We start from the raw sequence: 22,317 nt of genomic DNA, 5'->3' as shown, positions 1-22,317 counted from the left end.
GACGTGGCTTTTCAACTTAAAAAATCCATTATCGAAGTTAGCACGTTGGCGAATACAACTTGAAGAATATGATTATGAGATACGATATAAACCTGGGGTGCAAAATTCTAACGTAGATGCGTTAAGTCGTATGTATTCGATACAAGAAATTAAAAACGAGTCGTACGAGGAATTTCTTGGGAAAATGGAGACACAGTTAATTACTAATAGCAATGTAAAAGAAGCTATAGGTACACTTTTGGAGTCGCCAGTAGAGTATCATATAGTGACAGAAATAGCGAAACAATATAATTTAACATCAGGAATAAATTACGAAATAAAACGTAAGTTTGGAATTACTTCATTTTTACCAGTTAGTAAAGTGATAGGCGATACGCCGTATGTAGTACAGAATGACCGGTATATAATATTTCTAGTAACGAAAAATAAAGATCGTCAGAGGTCAACGTACGAGAATATGTATATAGCGTTAGTGAACTTGAAACAGTTTTGTGAGGAAAATAATTTAGATAAAATAGCAATGAATAAACTAGGTATGAATGATGATCTACAGTGGAAAAAGTAAGGTCAATGTTAAGATACATATTTCGTAATACTAAGATCGAAATTATGGTATGTGCGAACGTAGAATATACGGAAGAAGAGAAAGTAACTATATTAAAGCAGTTTCACGATTCTAAACTAGGAAGTCATTTAGGTGTTAATAAAACTATTAAACGCATACAGAAGCAATTTAGATGGAAGGGTATGAAAGATGATGTTAAAAAGTACGTAAAAAATTGTACATCGTGTCAAGTAAATAAAATTTCAAATCGGCATGTAAAGCAACCAATGGCTATTACATCAACAAGTTCAAAACCATTTGAAAAAATATTTTTAGATATTGTAGGTCCATTACCAACGACCTTGTCTAGTAATAATTATATTTTAACAATGCAAGATGACTTATCTAAATACATGCTAGGAGTACCAATACCTAATCATCAGGCAAACACGGTCGCGGAAGCTTTTGTTATACATTTCGTGTGTGTACATGGAATACCGGGAACGATATTGACAGATCAGGGAACGGATTTCCTTAGCAAAACATTTACGGAAGTTTGCAAACTGTTAAAAATAAATAAAGTTAATACTAGTCCTTTTAGACCACAGACAAATGGAGGTCTCGAAAGATCACATAGAACTTTGGCCGAGTACTTAAGACATTATGTAGATAAGAATTTAAATAATTGGGATCATTTGTTGCCATATGCATTTTTTGTATATAATTCAACGGTACATACATCAACTAATTTTCAACCATACGCGTTAGTGTATGGGCGTACGTTAGAAATACCAATTAAATTAAAATCCGAGCCAGAGCCACAATATAATTATGATGATTATTTATATGATTTGAAACAGAATATGCAAGTGTCGCATAAATTAGCGAGAGAGAAGTTAATAGAACACAAAGTAAAAAGTAAGGACCGATATGACAAAAATGAGAATCCTGTAAATATACACGTGAAAAATTTAGTACTTTTAAAAGATAACGCACATAAAAACAAACTTAATTCACTATGGTTAGGACCATATGAAGTAATTGAAGTAATAGGAGATGAAAATAGTTATACAACGTGGCCGACGAGGCATTACCGTTCATAAAAATAATGTAAAACGGTATTATAATGATAAAGCAAATGATTAATTAAAAATATAGTATAAATGAATAGATTAGGGAGTTTGTAAAAAAAAAATAATAATAATTAATGATATGTAATAAACTAACAAACCATACAACTAATGTTATTAAGTAGTACTATAATGAAGATATAATTTTACTTTTAGATTGGTGATGATGGTTGGACTTAACAGTGCTAATGAAATAAATTCATCGGAATATTATACATATGTACCCTATGAACAATCCAAGGTTTTTTATTATGAAAATTTAGGCCCCACTAAGGTGATAGGAGCAGAGTATAAACTGGTTACGTATTTTTCACTTAAGGAATATAATACAAAGTACGACTTATTAGGTTTGAAAATGAAAAATATAACAAATATATGCACTGACAAACGTCATATAGATTTGTGTGGGAAATATCAAATAGTAATAACTGATTTATATGATGAAATAACTTATCAAAAAGAACGATTGTATATGTCATTAGGAGGTAGAGTTAATCAAACCGATGTATATCAAGAAAATAAACGAAACAAAAGGGGATTAATAAACTTTGTGGGTAACGCAATGTATACATTATTTGGTGTATGTGATGATAAATGTGCAAAGAAAACTAGAGAAGCAATCAAACAAATAGAAGAAACAGGAGCTAATATTTTACATATAGTGAAATCGCAAACAACGGTAGTAAAAACAGCAGTTAAAAAGATTGCTAGTTCACTAAATCAAACAGAGGCACTATATAAAGAAATATCAACTAAAGAACAAAAATTACATGAGAGAATGATGCAATTACAGAATATAACTGATGACGTATTAGATTTACTAATGGCTGACGAAGTCCATAATCTATACACTATAATAACTAATCAGTATGCTTATGAAACCTCAACGTTGGAACAGATAATAACAGCTGCAAGAGAGGGGTTAATACATCCAAGTCTTATGACACCGCAAGAACTTGCATCAACATTGAAAACAGCAGAACGAACAATTAAAAAACAATATGCCATACCTATGGGAACAGAAGCGTCAGAATTAAGTGAATTTTTAAAAATAACAAAAATAAGCGTATACTATGAAAATGAACAATTGGTATTTATTACAAGAATACCATTGGTTGTCGACATAGAACTTTCATTATATAATATAATACCTTTACCAATAAAATTTATTGAAGATGGAGTTGACTCATGGTATATTTCCACAAATACATATACTTACGTTGCAATAACTAAGGATAGAAAACAATTTACTACCTACACGGAAAAAGAGATAAAAGATTGCATTGAAACAGCAATATACAGAATATGCAAGGCTACACAGCCAATGTTAGATAACAATGATAATACACCATGTGAAATGCAAATATTTAAAACACCGGATGCATTTCAAACGGGATGTAGTATCAACAAATTTCCATTACTTAGAAACATTTACCACAGAATTCTTAATAAAAACACATGGATACATGCTGGAGATGATACTTTGACAATAAGTTGCACAGATTTACCCGAATCATTTGTTCAAGAAGTTAAGGTTTCAGGTGCAATAACTATATTAGACATAAATTGTCAAGTATTCACACGTGACGCAGTGTTGACTCCTATAGAGGAAATTTCGAGTACAAATTATAAAGATTTTGTACCTAATACTAAAATAAAAAATATATTTAATAAAATACCTGAACATATACATAAATATAAATTGAGCGATGTATGGAATAATACATCAAAAATACAATTAACAGATCTGCACAGTGTGTCAAAATCACTTGATGAGATTCAGCAAATAATAGACGAAGAAGTTATTAGAGAACAAAGTCAAAAACACCAGTTCATACTGTCGTATACGCCGATTACTCGGACGTATACCAAAATAAAGTTAAACACAAAATAACGCAAAATACTTTATTTGAAGTTTGAACACGACGTCCGGTGGTGATCGAGTCACTCGATCACCACCACTGACTCCCTTTGCTGTCTTAGCCATCTCACTTATATATTACACTTACAATCGAATTACTATCGATTGTTCTACATTTTTCTATTACTACGTTAAATTAACAATTATAGATACTATGATTATTGTGTAATTGTTATTTTAACCCGATTAGTAAATTATTAACAAATTATATTTACATTTCTTATTATTATATCTTGCTTACTATGCTAACTGTAATATAAAGTTTACTGGCACCGAATTGCACAATTGTTATTTTAACCTATTTCTGTGAATAATTAAATATTGCTTAACTTATTGAATTTTACTGTTTTACTTATTATCTATAGTTTTTCTTAACTTATTTCTTACGTACTAACATCTCTTATAAAATATTCATACATATAATACAACAATACATTCAAATCTTTTGTATGTTACAATAATTTTGGCTATACTATCTATTATATTAATAATAGCCATATACATACTATTAAAATGTAGATACGTTAGCAATCGCCAAGTAATTGATATACCAAGAAGATTGGTTAACTATACTACTATAGATCACAAATACGAAATGTAAGAAGGGGAAATTTTGCTTCAGAAATATACGATGAAGTACCATTTAGCGCACCACCATCACCACGTTAACATTAATAATTCATTATTATCGTAAAAAAAAAATAAATAAATAATAATAAATAATAACAAATAATATAAAAAAGTATATATATAATCAATAAATATAATATATTTAATCATTTATCATAAAAAAAAAAAACGATATGAAAACTTAATAAAGCATTTTAAAATATTAATATTAATTTTATCCTATGTGTAGATTCAGTTATTCAGTCATTTAATTTGGTATGTGGGTAGAACGTAACGTTCGTGTGTAATATTAATTAATTATTCACAAATTTATTTTATTATTTTAATTGTATTATTCAAGGTGAAGGAGATTCAAATATTAAAAAATATATATATAATAATATATACTGTACTAACATACTTTATATTGTATTCTTGATTGATTTAAAATTTGATATAACTAATATTATTATTAAGTTACCAATGTAAAACTGAATTTGTAAGTGTAACTGAGTGCATTTAAGAAAATTGTAAAGATTTCTGTCTTGCAGACATAAACCTTTTTTTTTGTGGGGAGGTGTTATGGGCTACGAGATATCTATAAGATATCTACGAGATTACAAGGCTAAGTTAGTATGACCATGCCTCGTGTCAAGGGTAATGCGGATGCTACTATGACCATGACACGTGTCGGGATAGTAAGCGCACCAATAATTACAGTGCACTAATGATGCTTTTGAGATGTTATTGCAAATTCTCAAATTCGTGTCCGAATTTGCAACAACAACAACAAGGACACCTGGTTTTACCCAGAAGGCGACCACACGACGTAAACAAGAGACGCACCACAATATATAAGGGAGTCCGAAGACCAGCAACGGTAGATGTACCAAAGCTATCAACAACTGAGCACTTTCACGTCACTTAGCCACTTATTTATTTGTTACATGTATTTTGTTTGTATGCAATAAAACATATTACGTTATTAAGTTTAACTTTCATTCAAATTAACCATTTGGATTCAAATCTGATACTGGCACGCAACAAAACGTTTACATTAATAGTTTCATTACTGTTATTGGATCGTAACAGGAACACAATATGCCGTGTTTTATTAAACAACAGAAAATCGTATTTGTACTGTTAAATTTAACATGTAATTTAAACTTTTTTTTGGATCATTCATTAAACGTTTCTAAAAAACCTTTGATGTTTCAAAAAAACGTAAATATTATGTTTTTGTAATTATTAGTTGAACACACCAGTAACAATCCCAAAATACCTTTTATGTTTCAAAGTATCATTGCATAATCATTATTTTAACAGTTTCAGGAACGTTTTATGAATAAGTATTAAGTGATTAATATTAACCTACAGCGGTGCCACAGATGACCTAATTATTTATCTATGATATTATTATATAATATAGCAGTATGGAAACTAGTATATTTTTTAGAGGGGGGCACCACAGGATACTGCGGGGGATCCAACATTAAAAATTGCATTTTGTAGGTGCTTTGATAAATTTGTAAAATTTAAAAAGGGGGGGGGTAATGGGGGAAATCTAGAATGTACGTACAATATCTTACGCATTATCTATTACTATATTTTAAACACTTTAGCGCCACTGATAAATTATAACAGCCACATTTGATTGTATTTAAGTTTTCCATTATATCCTTTTTGGTTTGTCATATTTATATAATATTATATTATATGTAGTCATGTTTAAATATTAAATATAATACACACATATTATATGATCTAATTATTAATAATAAAATCCTTCAACAATATTGTATAAAGTATATAGATACATATAAAGGTTAAAAACTAATACAACATAAATAGGTTTATAACAATAAAATAACACAGATGAAAAAGGATTTTATATAATGTTTTTATTTTCACATAATATATAGCTGCAGTATTACTATTTTGAACTATTAATGCTATGGACATGATGATAAATTGATCAAAAAAAACACAGCTAGGATATAAACACATGTTGCACCTATTAACCAAAAAAAAAAAAAAAATGTATATTTAGGTTACTTTATAGATACCTATAAAATTATATAATATATATTATAATATTATAATGCAATATTATTTACATAGTATAATAATTAAGAAATAGAATATTTTATGTTAATATAATTATATTAAACAGTTGATAATAATAGATAAAAGTATTACACATATATATATTTGTATGTACTTAATAATAATATATAATATATATAGCTAGGTATATCCTGAATTATTATGATTAAATTGATATATCCATAAATCATACAACATACTCGTATAGCTAGGTGCTATAAAAATATTGGTTTTAAACAATTTAAAAATAGCAAAAAAAACAATTTTAAGTTAATGACACAATTGAATAACAATACCCTGATTATCACACAGTTTTACAAAAAACATTTGTATTTAAAGTTGTTTAGTATAATATCAAATGGCTCTGATTTTAATGAATGGTCAATAAATAAATGCCTACAATATTTGACATTATTGGTTGTGTAAATAAGCTTTTTACATTAAAAAACTTTGTAACAGTTAATTTAAATATGTTATTAAAATAACTTCGATGAATTGATTGAATAACAACAATATCATTGTTTTCCAAAATGATATATTGATCTTTTGGTGTGTTAGGACTAAGTACATAATTAGAGTCATTTAAAATTATTTGTCTATAGTAAATTAATTTAAAATTCGAAAGTTTTTCGTCAATTTTATATGTTTTAATAGCACAGCTTTGAGAAGCAATATTTTTGTATTTTTCCGGGATATTTATTCTAGATTCCATTATACGATTATAAACCTCAGACAGCGGGAATCGGCCACATTTCATAAATTTTTTTAATTGCTGTAAGTAATTTTCATACTTAAACGCACTAAAAGTATGTAAAGGACCATGTATCCTTACAAAATATGGTAAATGTATCAAACTATGAACATTGTAATTGGAATATTCAGGTCCATATAATAGAGCAAACTTGTTAACAAATTTAATAAGCAAATCATAAGCAATGGAATTTAAAGAAATATATTTATCAGATGACAGAATACGAATAGCAACAGACAATAGTAAAAAGTGATTATAATGGGAATTTTTTATAGAACCTTTTAAAACAATCACGCCTGTATATAATAAAATTTCTCTATATTCTGTAGCTTTAAAATGAGGAAGATCGTCTAATGTTCTAGGTAATCTTGCAAACTCTGTGGGTACAACAGTTCTTAATTTTATAAGCTTTTTGTTTAAATAAATTTTATTTTCTTCTGAAATACGCATTGACCTGTCGCCTATTCTACCTTTCATCCAGAACTCTAATAAACGTTTCATAACACCTAAGAAAACACAGTGCATTGGATCTAAAACAACAACATCAGTAATATTTATTGGGAGTTGTACAATAGGAGAAACAGCATCATCCTTATGGTATTCCTTATTAGTTTTGTTTCTAAATGTTTCATTGGTTCGTAAAGCAGCGTTGGTACTTAAAAAACACATTTTAGAGTCTGATGATTTGCCTTTGACCTCACACAAATTGCAACCATAATAACCATTAAAATTTTTAACATTTAACAAAAAGCTTTTTGCGGATGCATCGCACACAATTTGACATAAATCAAAGTTAATTTCAATAATCTTCAATAATTATACCATTTATTAATAGTATTTTTAATTCATCTAAAAAAGGTTTTAAAAACTGGTTTAAATCTTTTAGTTTTCCACTGAAACTATGAAATATACCTACAGGGAAAATAGTATTTGAAAGTATTGGAACATTTAAAATTGATAGTAAAATTGGCTAAAATTGTGTTTTGGAACTTTTAGCTAATGGAATCCCATCAATATTAAAACTCAGTTTAAGAGTTATATTATAAGGTAATAACTGAATAATGTTTTCTAAATGTGGTTTAATTATAAATAAAATACCTAAGTTTAAGTAAGTACCATTTTCTATCTCTGTGATTTGTTGATTTTTTGGTGTATTAAGAATGTTTCTGATATCCTGGGTAATATTAATTCCAGCATTTTTAAAAATTTTCAATACATCATTTGCACAATTTCTGGTTACACCATGAACAATTTTCCAATCACAAATGTTTTTTTCAATTTGTTCAATGGAAAATACAGATGTTGTGCAAGTGCTTGTCTTAATTGGTGGTTCACAATGATCAGAAGTCACGATTTGTAGAGCATTTTTAGCAGTTAACAATTCCTAAAAAAAAAATATTTTTGAAATAAACGCTTATTATTTGTATTTAAAGCATATTAGTATCATCAAACGGGGCGGCAAATATATTATCTTTTAGTTATACCACCACCGGTCATCTCTTATAAATTAATTTATGTAAAACAATTATTGTGTTGTAATCTTAAAAATATTTAAAACCACTTTGGTAGTGTCACAGTATAACATTTTAAACGTAGTTATTAATTCTTACTAATTAATTTTATGTTCAATATTTATTTAAGTTTTTAAGTAATTTATTTTACTAATAGTAATGAAATAACGAATATTGTTAATTTCCGTTAAAACATCTAATTTTGCCCATGTTTCAACTTAAAATTACTATAATAAAAACTGTGCTTATATATATTTTTATATTATTTGGTTATATTAATATTACCCACTTATGAGAAATATCGTTTTAAATTTCCAATCTCTAGCAATAGAAATTTAATATTTTATAAATTTGTAACCAAAAAATGAGTTCCAAATTTTCGTGATATTGACTAATTTTGTACAAATCTTCATTGTATCAAAATTGATATTCTAACAAGTTATGAGGAAACTTTTATTAATTGTTCAAGCTTTTAGACCCCTTTTTATATGCATATAAAGCAAGATATAAAGTTTAATTTTTGACAATTTTCAAACTATTTTTCAGTTTTAAATTCATAAAAGATTTTCTTTTCATAGCTAACATTAGAAATGTTGATAGAAGATTCCCCATTATTGTTCCCACCTTAAACAATAAAAAAATGTATGGTTCAAATCCAACAAAAATTAAAGAACCAAACTTAACAAAAAAAAATGTTGCAATGAAAATACATCTAGATTAATTAATCTTAAAGTTATTTACAGTTTAATTTCAAAACTGCCCCAAGTCCGATGATAGTTAAAATAAAAATATATTTATAAAATTATACATATTTTACTTACAGCCATAGTACTGGAAATAATATTATCTCCTGAAATAATTGTTTCGGTTATGTTATTGGAATTATCTTTTTCCATCAAAGGGAGGTCCTTTGAACATTTAGTTTCTTGATTTTTTACAACTTTAGATAAATGTGAAAACTGAAAATGTCTTTTTTCAGTTTCAACACGCCTATGAAACTGACGGTTAGAAATTAATCCTATATTCTTTTGTCTTTTGATAAGTGGTTGATTCTGTAACACTAAAAGTTTTATTTTTGATTTTTATTGTCATAGTATTAATAGTTTATAATTTTTATTATATTATAATTACCACTATAATATTTATATTATTGTATATATACAAGGGAGAGTTAATAAATAATTACTCTCGGCTAAATCTAGTATTCGCAGATTTGAACCACGTTTGAAGACAAATTTCAAATTCTGTGTCAGTACATTTGTGAGTACTTTTTATAACATCTAAATTAAAGTTTTATTTATTTTATGAATAAAAATGACTATATAATATATTGTTTTAAAATATACCTTGCATGATGGATATAATTTGTCTTCCTTTAATTTTCACACAAGTAACATTTTTCCCAAAACCTCTACCAGTCCAACTACAATGTATAGCAAATTCATTTGTAAACAGTTTGGAAAAAATTCTCCTAGAATGACTTTTATAATCAACTCCACCAATGGAACGAAATAAATTTCCCTATTAATAAAATTTTTTATAATAAAAATTTAATGATATACCTACAGAAACAACTATTTAGATATGATTATAAAAAAATAAAGTTGGATAACAGTATAACACTATACCAATTTGTCTTTAACTCTTTCATCAGTTTTAAGAATATTCCCACAGAATTCTAATGTTTGTTCACTAGAAATAGGAAATTGTTTCATAAATTCTTGATCCTCATTACTATCATTTGAAAATATAGCTGCAGATTGAAATGTTGCTAGTGATTTTAAATTTTTTATTTCTGTTTCCAAATTATTCAATTTATTCCATAGTCTATCACCCATCATTTGGTTAGCCATCAAATGTGATCTAATATCTTCTAATAAAGTTCTTAAATTATCTATGAAATTGGATTTGAAAATTACAAAATCAGTATTTTAAATGAACCAAGCTAAAATATAATATGAAGTCATATTATTACAATATCAATAAAAAGTTAAAATATTTTTCATCTGTAATAAATCTTATAATGGTAACCATAATGGGCTAATTGAAAGTAGTTACCTTGGTCTATTGCAGTTCTAGGATTCAAATCAGAAATAACAGTTGATGTTAAATTATTATTATCCATGCTATAATTACTAAAATTAAGACTAGAGTGATCATAAGAGCGTTTTCTTCCTTGGCTAGATATGTCACTAACAGGCAAAATTTCTGGAGTAACTGTTGTATCTGTTAAATTATTATTGTCCATGCCAGCATATAAACTACAAACACTACGATTATTATAATCGTATGAATGTTTGTTTCCTTGGATAGATGGTATGTCACTAATAGTATTCAATACAGGCAAAATAGCAGACAGGCAAAATAGCAGGAGTAACTGTTGTAACTGTTAAATTATTACTATCCATATTAACATACGTAGTAGGACAATTACTAAGACTTGAATCATATGGACGTTTGAATAGATTTTTGTCAATACCCTAGAAAATAAATTATGAATATGTAGGTATTTCAATTAAAAGTCAATTAACATTAAATAAGACTCATACAATAGGCAGGTTGTTATCTGTGATAGAAGAATTATTTGAAGTGTAATGATGTCCATTCAATGTCGTTAATGATCTGGATGGCGTTTTTTTCATTTCCTGAGTTCCAATGTTTTCCTATGAGTAAAAAGCAAATTAAAATAAAAAAATGTAAAAATTAAAATACTACTTATATAAATAATAATAATACTTACAATAGTATAACCGACTGCGAGGCTATCATCATCTGATGATTCATCGGCATCAACTCCAGTTTCAAACAATGATCTTACAGAACTTGAACTAATTTTTTTTCTCTTTCCACGACCTAAACGGTCGACATTGTTTGATTCAGAATCTGAAGAGTTTAAAATATGTTGCAATTTATTTGTAGCATCTCCAAAAGAATCTATTAAAATTAACAAAAATATACATTTAGTTGAGAAAAGATGGTCACAGTGACTGACAAAGGCACAGTAAAACAATATGTATACAAATCATGTAGTTCCTTATCAATTTTTTTGTACGTAATATATTATAGTGTACCTATGTAATACATTTTATAAATAAGATTATTATAATGTTTAATGCACAAGGGAGAATAATGTATTTTTAGAAAAGTTGTATGAAAGTGAAGAGTGAGACAATAGTATTTTACTATATAATATAATTATCTGAGTCTAAAGATTGTTGAGAATGGCATAAATTATAAAACTTAAAAGTTTTCTATTTTTTTTATATATATATTTTAATACCTACATATTTAAATTAATATTTTACCTAGATAAAATAAAACTTAAAACAATTGAATTAAAATTAAAATATTAAAAGTTTGAAAATAATTTATGATGTCTCACTGTTGCTATATACCTACCTCTTACAGTAGGCTTACATTGTTATAATTTGTATGCATGTGTGTGTGTGTGTGAAATAAAGTTAAATTAAATTATAATTATAAATAATATACTTGCCATAAAAAATATTGTTTGCAAGGTAAAACAAATGGTAGCTAAAATCTTTGGTTATATCTTTGTACATTTTAACAAGGTTTGAAATATTTGTTGATTTTTTTGTTGGCCATTTGCACATATAATTACCGTCATTGTAAGTTAACCATATCGATGGTACTACTGAATAATCATTATTTGTATAATGACTATGGTTTTGAATGGACTCAACTGTATTTTCATCTTCATTTGTAAAATATCCAATAACCCAAGTCTATATACATAAAAAACAAAATATGATATAAATATTATTACATATATAGATTATATATACCGCCTTATGCCCTTATTAATAATAATTCTAATATATAATTAATTATGTATTAAAATTATAATATATAATATTAAAACATACCGTTTATGTACTTATAGTACAATATACTATAAATGCAATACATACTGTAGTAAATACTAATATGGAATTGATACCCACATTTGTAGTTCATATATTATAATATATAAATACCACATAAGTACAATTTTTTTAGTAAAATATCAAGTACATTTTTTTAATCATCAATATTTTCATGAATAAATTTAGTAGTGTCATATAATGCATTGTAAGTATTGACATATTCATAGGCGTGCACAGACCTGCATTTCAGGGGGGGCGGTCCTACAATATCTTTGGGCCCTATCTTAACAAGACATGTACATAATACATGTTTTAATAAATTATTACGGGCCCATATATATGCTATAAGACTTACATTTTGGGCCCCAATTTTAATGTCAGGGGGTGCCCAGAAACACCCTGAACCTGTGTGCACGCCTATGGACAAAATGGTTTTTGTCAAAAAATATTATGCTTATCGAGGAATTTTAATCTCCTATTATCTTTAAACATTTTTGAATAATTTGGATATCGTAAGAGTTAAACTTATAGGTTGATAAATAGAACATTTATTTTTATCCTCTTTTTTAAAAATTGGAATAACAATAATTGATTCTTTAAACGAGCTTGGAAATTCACTTACTTATTTTTACAAATATTGAATATTAAAGATAGAGGGAAAGATATAGAATTAGCTGTAATTTTTAAAAAAATATTTTACCATACAGTAGATTTCTACACTGCACAGGTTAAATACTAAATATATATACCTAGAATATAGATAAATGCATGAATAAATCTAACGCTGTCCATGATTAATTGTGTAGGTATTTGTGTTGGAAAGCTATATAAATATCTTTTAAAACAATGTATTTTATTTTTTTTTTTTTTGTGTTTAATACAAAATGAATGGTTTCTAGAACTAAAATTATACAATTACCTAGTATGATGTTAATTATGTAAAATTTCTACTAACATTAATATTATAGTTATCGTTAACAGAGGATTGAAATTGTATTGTATAAGTGGGTCTTTTCTTAGGAAATAGCTATCATATTTGAGATGTTTTCAATGCTTGGTCCTAATAAATAATGCTTTGTTCATAATATATTATAAACTTAGGTACATTAAACACATAGTATTAGTTGTTATTATACCTATATATACTATTATAGCTGGACAGTGGACATAGCAAAAAAGTAAAACCAGTTATTTCTAACAAATAATAATAACATAGCTAATAAAATACATATACACATACCTTTTTAGTGATCATACTTTTGTTGGTGTTGCTTGGTCGTGGAGAGTCATCCATATTATATATTTGCAGCGTATGGTCGCACGATGGGTTGATGATAATATAATATATTACATACAACGGTGTTGCAATAGTGCACACGACAAGAACGCGTAAATAGCAAAATGCAAATAGTGAACAAATAGTGAAATAGCTATAGACTATGGATACGACAGTTATGGACGATTGTAAATTATTTGTAATAACAATAACCATCTTAATATTATAATAATAATGGTTATCGGCTTATCACATGTTCTATAAATAAAATCTGTTATGTTTATTTAAAAACGTTTTGGAAACATCAAAATCCTGTTTACATTTTAGTTCTTACTTATTTGTTTTAAAATATTGTTCATATAATGTTTCTATCAGAACTTCCAAAAATGTTTCAAATTTAACAATAATGTATCGATTTTCTGATACAATTAAAATTTAAGTTACTTTGTTACAGTTCTAAATCGATACTAAAGTATTTTTATAAAACGTTTTTTTTTTTATACTTTAATACATTGTTCTTGTACCGATTTTATCGGACGTTACAAGAATGTTAATCATTTAACATTTATGTATTGTTGTTTGGCCATAATTCAAAATTAAGTTACTTCCATACAGTTCTGAAATGGAACTAAAACATTTCGCTTAGAACGTTTTTTTGTTACATTAATACCTATGTTGTTGGAATGTTCTGGAACTCTTTTTGCCTAGTGGGTATTTATTACAGACATATAAAAAGCAATAACGATCTTACGTGTAATAAAAATAAACAAATTAAATAAAAAAAAAAACAAAACAAAACAAACTGATCATATACGATCACAATAATGTTAGATTATACATTTGGTATAAATATTATCAGTTAGGTGGCGTAAAAATAATCTGTAATAATAACAATAAAAAGCGGGCAAGTGGGTACCGTTCTGCTGTACATTAGGGAGTAAGGTGAACCTCAGACTAGGGTATGCTAAATTTGAATACAATGATAAGTATCATTGTATACGAAAAACGATTCTGAACGAAGATGATTTGTCAGCCTAAGATATAATTTCCAGTGGTTGTTGAAAAAGGTGGTTTATGTTTTAATGGCCTGAATACACCAACATTTAAGTTCTTTTATAATTATTGTAAGCAAAACTTATGAAAAATCTTGTATTAAATTTTCAACTCTTAGCTACCTATACAAACATTTTTATGAATTATACCTACAAAATAATTTGCAAATATTCATAATTTTGACGAATTTTTGTCAAAATTTGAACTTCAAATGCTAATAAAAAAAAATTGTGCCTATGTATTCTTATAATTTTTTAATCACTATAAGAATAACATATGAGGAACTTTGTATAAAATTTTCAAGTATTTGGATTGGGCCAAAATCGACACTTCAAAAAAAATTTTTCAGAAAAATTGAAAATTTCAGTTGTCTATAAATAGCTCAAAAAAAAACTCAAAATATTTTGAAAATTAAATCATGTAAAGAAAATGCCAATCTAAATAAATGGTAAAATTTTCAAGTTTCTACGACTTATACTTTTTGAATAATAAATATTTAAAATCGTTTGAGGATAAATCGTTATCGTTACGCAATTTCGTAAAAATTTTAAATTCAAACGCACTTAAAATTTTTCTTATAATGAAACTTCGAGTTTTCTCAATGGTTACTTGAAGGAAAACTTATGGAAAACTTAGTGTTGTATTTTCAATTCTTAGTTATTAACACAAAAAATTTTATGATTTTACAACTTCAAAATTACTTGTAAATTTTCAAGTTTTTTTGGTCATCCAAAATTTTTTTACCGACACTTCAAAAAAAAAAATTCGCATAAAAATCGAAAATTTCAGTGGTCTGTAAATAACTCAAAAAAAGTCAACAATTTTTAAAAAATTATCTATATATAGATAACACTAACATAAACATTTGGTAAAAATTTCAAGTATTTACAGTGATTAGTTTTTGAATTACAACCATATAAAAAAATCGATTCGGTCGAAAACTGGTTTTGCTTAAAAATTCCCGTTTTTCCGTCATTTTTTTTTTGTTAACGGATATCGTAGTCCAAAGTGTTTGAAATTAAAATATGAAAATTTAAAAAAAACTGTAAAAATTAAGTTGCGAGATGTTAAATCAAAACCCTGTGCAACAGGAGGAGGACCTCCTATTCCATTAAAAGCACTCAGTAAATTGTCCCCTATGGAAGAACAACTAAGATCTTTGAACCCTCTAGCTTTTAGTGGTAGAGTGTCAGCATTTGACATTGACAAAATTGAAGATCAAAATACATACAGACATGAAATTCTTGAACAGGATTATGAGAAAAATGACAATGATGTAAGCGATTAATATTTTAATTGATTCATAAACTATTATTATTACAAATATTGTTATTGTATTTCAATTATAGTGTATGGATGAAAACATTCTAAAAATTGATTGCCAAGAAAATAATACCAATGTTTAGTTAAATTGTAAATATATATCTGCCTTTGTAATTAGATTCATATATTTATATACCTAATAAATTGTTTATTATACACTATCAAGGTTTTTCGAGAGTCGTTTGTCCATACTTCTGAAAAAGAATGTGATTTTGGTGAAGATTGGACAGATTATACACCAGCAAAATTGAGAACGCCAATTTCTCCAGAGCTATCATCTATAACACATCATTTTTAGCTTAGACACTCTGTATTCATCAATTATATATGCGAATTCTGAGGCTAGTTCAAATGATGAGTTAAAGGGTGAGATAATAAATAATAATAAATATATATAATATACATTATATATTATTATTACCTACAAATATTTATATATTATATTATATTATATTCATACTACTTTTATGTTAAATATAGTAATAAACCCTCCAGAAAACCAGAAATCTAAAAAAACTTCTTTTCACGCAAAAAACAAATCAGGTTAGTTAGTTGAACGTTATTATAAAACCAAAATCACAAGAATAATACACATTAAAATGTGTATACAATTATTATACTGTAATTATTGTACCTACAGTTATTATTCTGATAACTATATTCTAAATAGTGTACTATTATTGTGATTTTAGTTTATTACATAATTTTAAATTTATTTGTAAAAAATGCTTTATAATATTAGTTACCTATCTTGTTCATTAAATTTGTTTTATTTGAATTTATATTATATAATATACGGTTTATATTTTTACCATTATTAATACTAATAAAGATTGGTCAGACACAGCCAAAAGCTAAAACTAAACTGATGCAATTAAAAATAATGTTGTTGGAAGAAGAACTCATATTTAAAAGAAAAGAAAATGAATTAAAACTAAAACTGTTAACTGCTAAATTGGTATCAAAAGAAACTTAAGTGATTTTTGTTAATAATATATTTTAATGTTATAATAAAAAAAAATATTTTTCATGTATATTTTAAATAGTCTATTTGTGTTACCTATGTTGTTATTTTATGTTTAATGTTTATTGTTTATATTAATTTTATAGTTAAAATAATTAGTCAATTTACTTAAGTTAAAAAAAAAAAAGATTGTTAATATATTAAAATAAAAAAAGAATACTTTTTATAAATAAATAAATATATTAAAACTATTGATTATGTACACATAATTTAAGAAAATTAACATATTTAGATTACTTAACACATTTCACCAAAGTGTCTATTAATTAAGTTCATTCTTGTTCTATCATTTACATCGTTTTTAATATTATCGTAAGTCACATTATTGTTTACACAATTTACTAAATTGATTTGTTCTTGAATATCATTTGTAATAAGTGGTCATTTTTCTTTTTGTAGAATAGCAATATTATGCAGTACAGCAGTTGCAACAATAATTGCTTCTATTTTGCTTAAATCCAAACGAATCCCTAATGATAATACTGGAAATCTCCTTTTCCAAACTCCATATGATCGTTCAACAACATTTCTCGTTCGAATTTGGGACTCTTGATATAAATTTTCAGCTCTTGTGAGTGGATTTAATAAAGGTGTCAATAAGTAATTTTTCACTGCATAACCCCACCATTACCAACAATTAGACCATTTCCAAATTCGTTTGCTTCTAAACGTCTATAGATAGAAGAATTGAAAAATATAGTTGAATCGTATGACGACCCAGGCCAACGAGCAACTATATCTCGTATCATTAATTGATCGTCTGATATGGTTTGCACATTAATGGAAAAAAAGTTTTTCTGTTTCTGTAGTTCTCTGCATTATCGCCACCTGGTGATGATATTTTAACATGTGTACAATCAATGGCTCCGATACATCGCGGAAATTTGGCTTTCAAATGAAATCTTGTCTGTAGATCTGAAATTTCATTAGCATTGCTGGGCATATTTATAAAACGTGGCCTTAGGCATGCCAGAGCAATATTCATTTTGAATACCAAATAATTCACCAACATTTATCAAAAACGAGTCTGAAGCATAAAACCTCAGTGTTAATAATAGTTGTTGTTCCGCAGTGACAGCACGATTTCTGTGTAGATAATGAAAGTATACAATTTGAATTAAAAATTGAAAAACATAAAACCCATAGTCCCATACCTCGCTTTTTTCGACTAAAACAAATCGTAAGAAAGTTTTTCAAATTTTGATTTACAATTACGTTTTATCTAGAACCCGTTGACCAAAAAATATTTTTCACGGAAGTCAACTTATCTATCTCCTATGCATTTTATAATAGATACAGTTTTTAGTTTTTCGAAAATTGGAAAATTGTAGATTTTTGGTTTTAGAAAATTGTTATACCAAAAACAAAGTTTCAAAAATGTCTTTCAAACACTTATAAAAATTTAATTTTACTTTCCGGTTAACTTTTCACTCTTGTTAAATATAGGAAAATTTAAGAGTAATTTTGTATTCAATTTTCAAATTTTTGATATAAATAATAATAATAATAATAATAATAATTTTATGAATTATGCCCACAAAATAATTTGCAAATAATCATGATTTTGACGAATTTTTGTCAATATTTGAATTTCAAATGCTAATAAAAAATAATTGTGCCAATGTATTCTTATTATTTTTTAATCACTCTATGAATAACTTATGAGGAACTTTCTATTAAATTTTCAAGTATTTTGATTGGGCCAAAACAATTTTATTGACACATCAAAAAAAAAAATCTTATAAAAATCGAAAATCTCTATGGTCTATAAATAACTAAAAAAAAGTCAAAATATTTTGAAAATTTAACTGTTTATAGATAACATTAATATTAATATTTGGTGAAAATTTCAAGTATTAAAAGTGATTAGTTTTAGAATTACAACCATATAAAAAAATCGATTTGGTCCAAAACTGGTTTTGCGTAAAAATTTCCGTTTTTCCGTCATTTTTTTTTTGTTTTTCTTGAGTGTTTTTAAAACTGTTGGAAAACGTTTACTATTGACCTCTATAATGCACCAAGGATATTTACTTTTACATCGGAAACCACCCCCAAAGTTTGAAATTGGAGCATTATTTCGACTAGTTTTACTGTACAGACACAAAAAAAAACACACACATCATTATAAAATCAATACATTCATCACTTCGTTCAGAATCTAAAAAAAAATAATAATAATATAAATAATCAAGGGGCATAGGTTTAAAATCCCCCTCAATTCTATACCTATAAGACGTTGACGCCCCCGGAGTGCTATCTTCAAAAATCTATTAATATACCTTTGTGTAACAGTTGTAACTTCTTGGTGAACCATTTCTAATACAATTTTAAATGTATTTTTACTCAAACGGAATCTGGCAAAAAAGTCTTGATCGTCCCATTTATTTAAATGGTCTATTGTTGTTGACAATAAATATGGTCTTCGAGGTTTGTTCAAACATAACCTGTATAGTGTATATGGTTCATATAACCCAAAAACTCTAATGATTTAAATTTACTTACATTCAAAGAATTACCAATTATAAATATACCTACAAGTTAACAAATAAAAAGAATCTTTGAAATTAAAAGTAAAATCAAACATAATGTAATTACATAGGTACCAAAATAAATAAGATAACCGACAATATTTCAGCTAAACTTTAGTTTAACTCTTTAACTGGCCAAATATCGCGGATTAATTAATTTTAAACTCCGATTAAAATATTATCATGTAATAATAAAATCACATTTCTAGTTTAACTGAGGATTAATCTTAACGGGAGATTAAATTCTCTTAACTGATGATTGATAAAAAGGCCCTTAGGGCCGGTTTTTCAATTGACTATAACTGGCAGTTAGTAGAATTTAACTGCCGGTTAATACTTTGTCCCAGTTAAACTGTTTTTGGAACTCCAGTTAAGCTAACTATCAGGTTTAACCGATAGTTAAACTAACCACTACTATTTCTTCCGATTAACTTTTTAACTGTCATTTAATTTAATAATTATCATTGATTATTCTTGTGATAATAATAATTTTACTATTTTAGCAAGTGCATTTTATATTACGTGTATTTTATATTAATATTTCTACGTTTCACTTCGCAGACCGTATACTGTACGAACTAGGGTTGATCATTTTAGTACTTGGGATGAACTAGATTTTAAAAATCGCTTTAGATAATCTAAAGAAACGATTCTGATGATATTAAATATGATATGCCCTACTATATCATCAAATACAGACAGGTAATATAGTAGTATTTACATTATTCAAAAATTAATCCAAATAAAATACTCGTCGACTTTTTTTTATGTATCTATAGAAATCATGCCATAAAATCTACACAAAAATATTATTAGCTCTGAGATGTTATGCTACAGGATCTTTTTTAATTAGTGCTGGAGATGTCACAGGTGTAAGTAAATCTGCTGCATGTGTCATAGTACATGATGTAAGTGTAGCTTTGGCAAAACTTCGTCCTCAAATAATTAAAATGCCAGAAACAAATGACGAAATAAAAGAGTTGCATACACAATTTTATGGTATAGCCAAATTTCCGTTGGTTATTGGGGCGATTGACTTTATTCATATTAAAATTCAAAGCCTTGGTGAGTCTTATAGAATTTTTGTACAAAATGGTGTACTTAATTAGTTTATACAGTTTGTACAGTAGTTAAAAACCTATGTTAATTGTAATACTATAAATTATGTAGATATATATTTATAAAGTAGTATAATAATATAACCTTGGCATAGCAGCTAATAGTGGGATATCTAAATTTTTTCGAAGGGTGGGGGGTTAGCTAACCTAACTTGAAAGGGGGGGGTAAAAAAATGAAATAAAAACATATAGTGTTTAACAATTTTACCCTGGATATACCACTGGCAACTAGTCTATAATAAAACATTGCATTTATTGTATTATTTATAATGACTTTAAACTTTTTGATTAAAATTAATCTCAATGTTTGGAAAATGACGTTCTGTATCTAGAATAAAAATAAAAATTAAAGTTTCAAGTTCCCACCAAAAGTTATTTGTAATTACAAAAAAAAATACTAGTTAATATTGCTATTCTTTGTTTTAATGTTTATTTTTTACAAACTTAAATTTAATAACAAAAATTGAAATTAAAAACTTAATTCAAGGTGGACCTAATGCAGAATATTTCCGTAACCGAAAAGGATGGTTTTACTTAATGTCCAGACTGTAGTTTCTCCTAAACTGAAAATTATGGATATTGTTGTTCGCTGGCCAGGTTCAACTCATGACTCTACAATATTTTCACATTCAAAAATAAATAATGATTTACATATTACTCAAAACTGGGGAAATAGCTTAACAGTTGCAGATTCTGGTTATGCCATATGCATATTGTCACACCATTCCTGAACCCCCATGCAGGGCCAGAAAACTTATACAACGAATCTCAAATTCGTACTAGAAATCCTGTGGAACGTTGTTATGGTGTTTGGAAACAACGATTTCCAGTTTTATCACTCGGGATGAGATTGCAAATCTCTAATATACAAACTGTTATAATTGCTTGTTCGGTTCTTCACAATATTGCAATTGACTGTAATGAAGAAATTCCAATGGATGATATTCAATTACCTGATGAACTGACAGAATTAATCAATACACCCTTAATAGAAAATCGGCAAAATAATGCTAGAACAAGAGTAGTAAACGAATATTTTTCACATCTCTAAAATGAATAAATAACTCATAACTTTTATAAATAACTTAAATAGAATAATAATAACTTTTAAACATAAGTAATAATTTTAATAGTAAAAAATAATAAACAGTACATTTTAATTGATATTACTAAATAAAGTTAGTTTTAAAACAGTTAATAAAAATAATAATGCTTATAATTTGATTTGATTAAATTTTTTAGTTGGAATTTTTAATTTTATGAAGAAAATATATTTTTTTTTAATGTCGCATTCATATTGAAGAGCCAACATTTTTAGTTCATGCTCTTCGTTCATCTGTTTTATTTTTAATTGGTGCAGTTCTCTGCTTTGTTCAAGTTCTTGCTTGACCAACTCTTTTTGCAAACACACTAAACTTTCTTTTTCTTCTGCCAAGTTTGCAATTTTTTCACTTGCCTATGCATAACGCATTTTTTCTTTTGAAATGGTTTTTCTAGGAAAGAAGGAAAAAGAAAAGAATTGTGAAAAGGATGAGG

The 22,317-nt window shown here is 26.8% G+C and overlaps 2 pseudogenes; one reads left to right on the top strand and one right to left on the bottom strand.

Annotated features, from left to right (window-relative positions):
- Nucleotides 1-17,516: 17,516 nt before the first annotated feature.
- On the bottom strand, nucleotides 17,517-19,449 carry LOC114121105 (putative nuclease HARBI1; annotated as a pseudogene).
- A 469-nt stretch (nucleotides 19,450-19,918) lies between these two features.
- Nucleotides 19,919-21,832, top strand: LOC126552541 (putative nuclease HARBI1; annotated as a pseudogene).
- Nucleotides 21,833-22,317: the final 485 nt, after the last annotated feature.

The sequence above is a fragment of the Aphis gossypii genome, chromosome X (assembly GCF_020184175.1).
Source record: "Aphis gossypii isolate Hap1 chromosome X, ASM2018417v2, whole genome shotgun sequence".
Classification (NCBI taxonomy): Eukaryota; Metazoa; Arthropoda; class Insecta; order Hemiptera; family Aphididae; genus Aphis; species Aphis gossypii.
The sequence above is the reverse complement of the archived record's forward strand: the minus strand, read 5'-3'. Positions and strand labels throughout refer to the sequence as shown.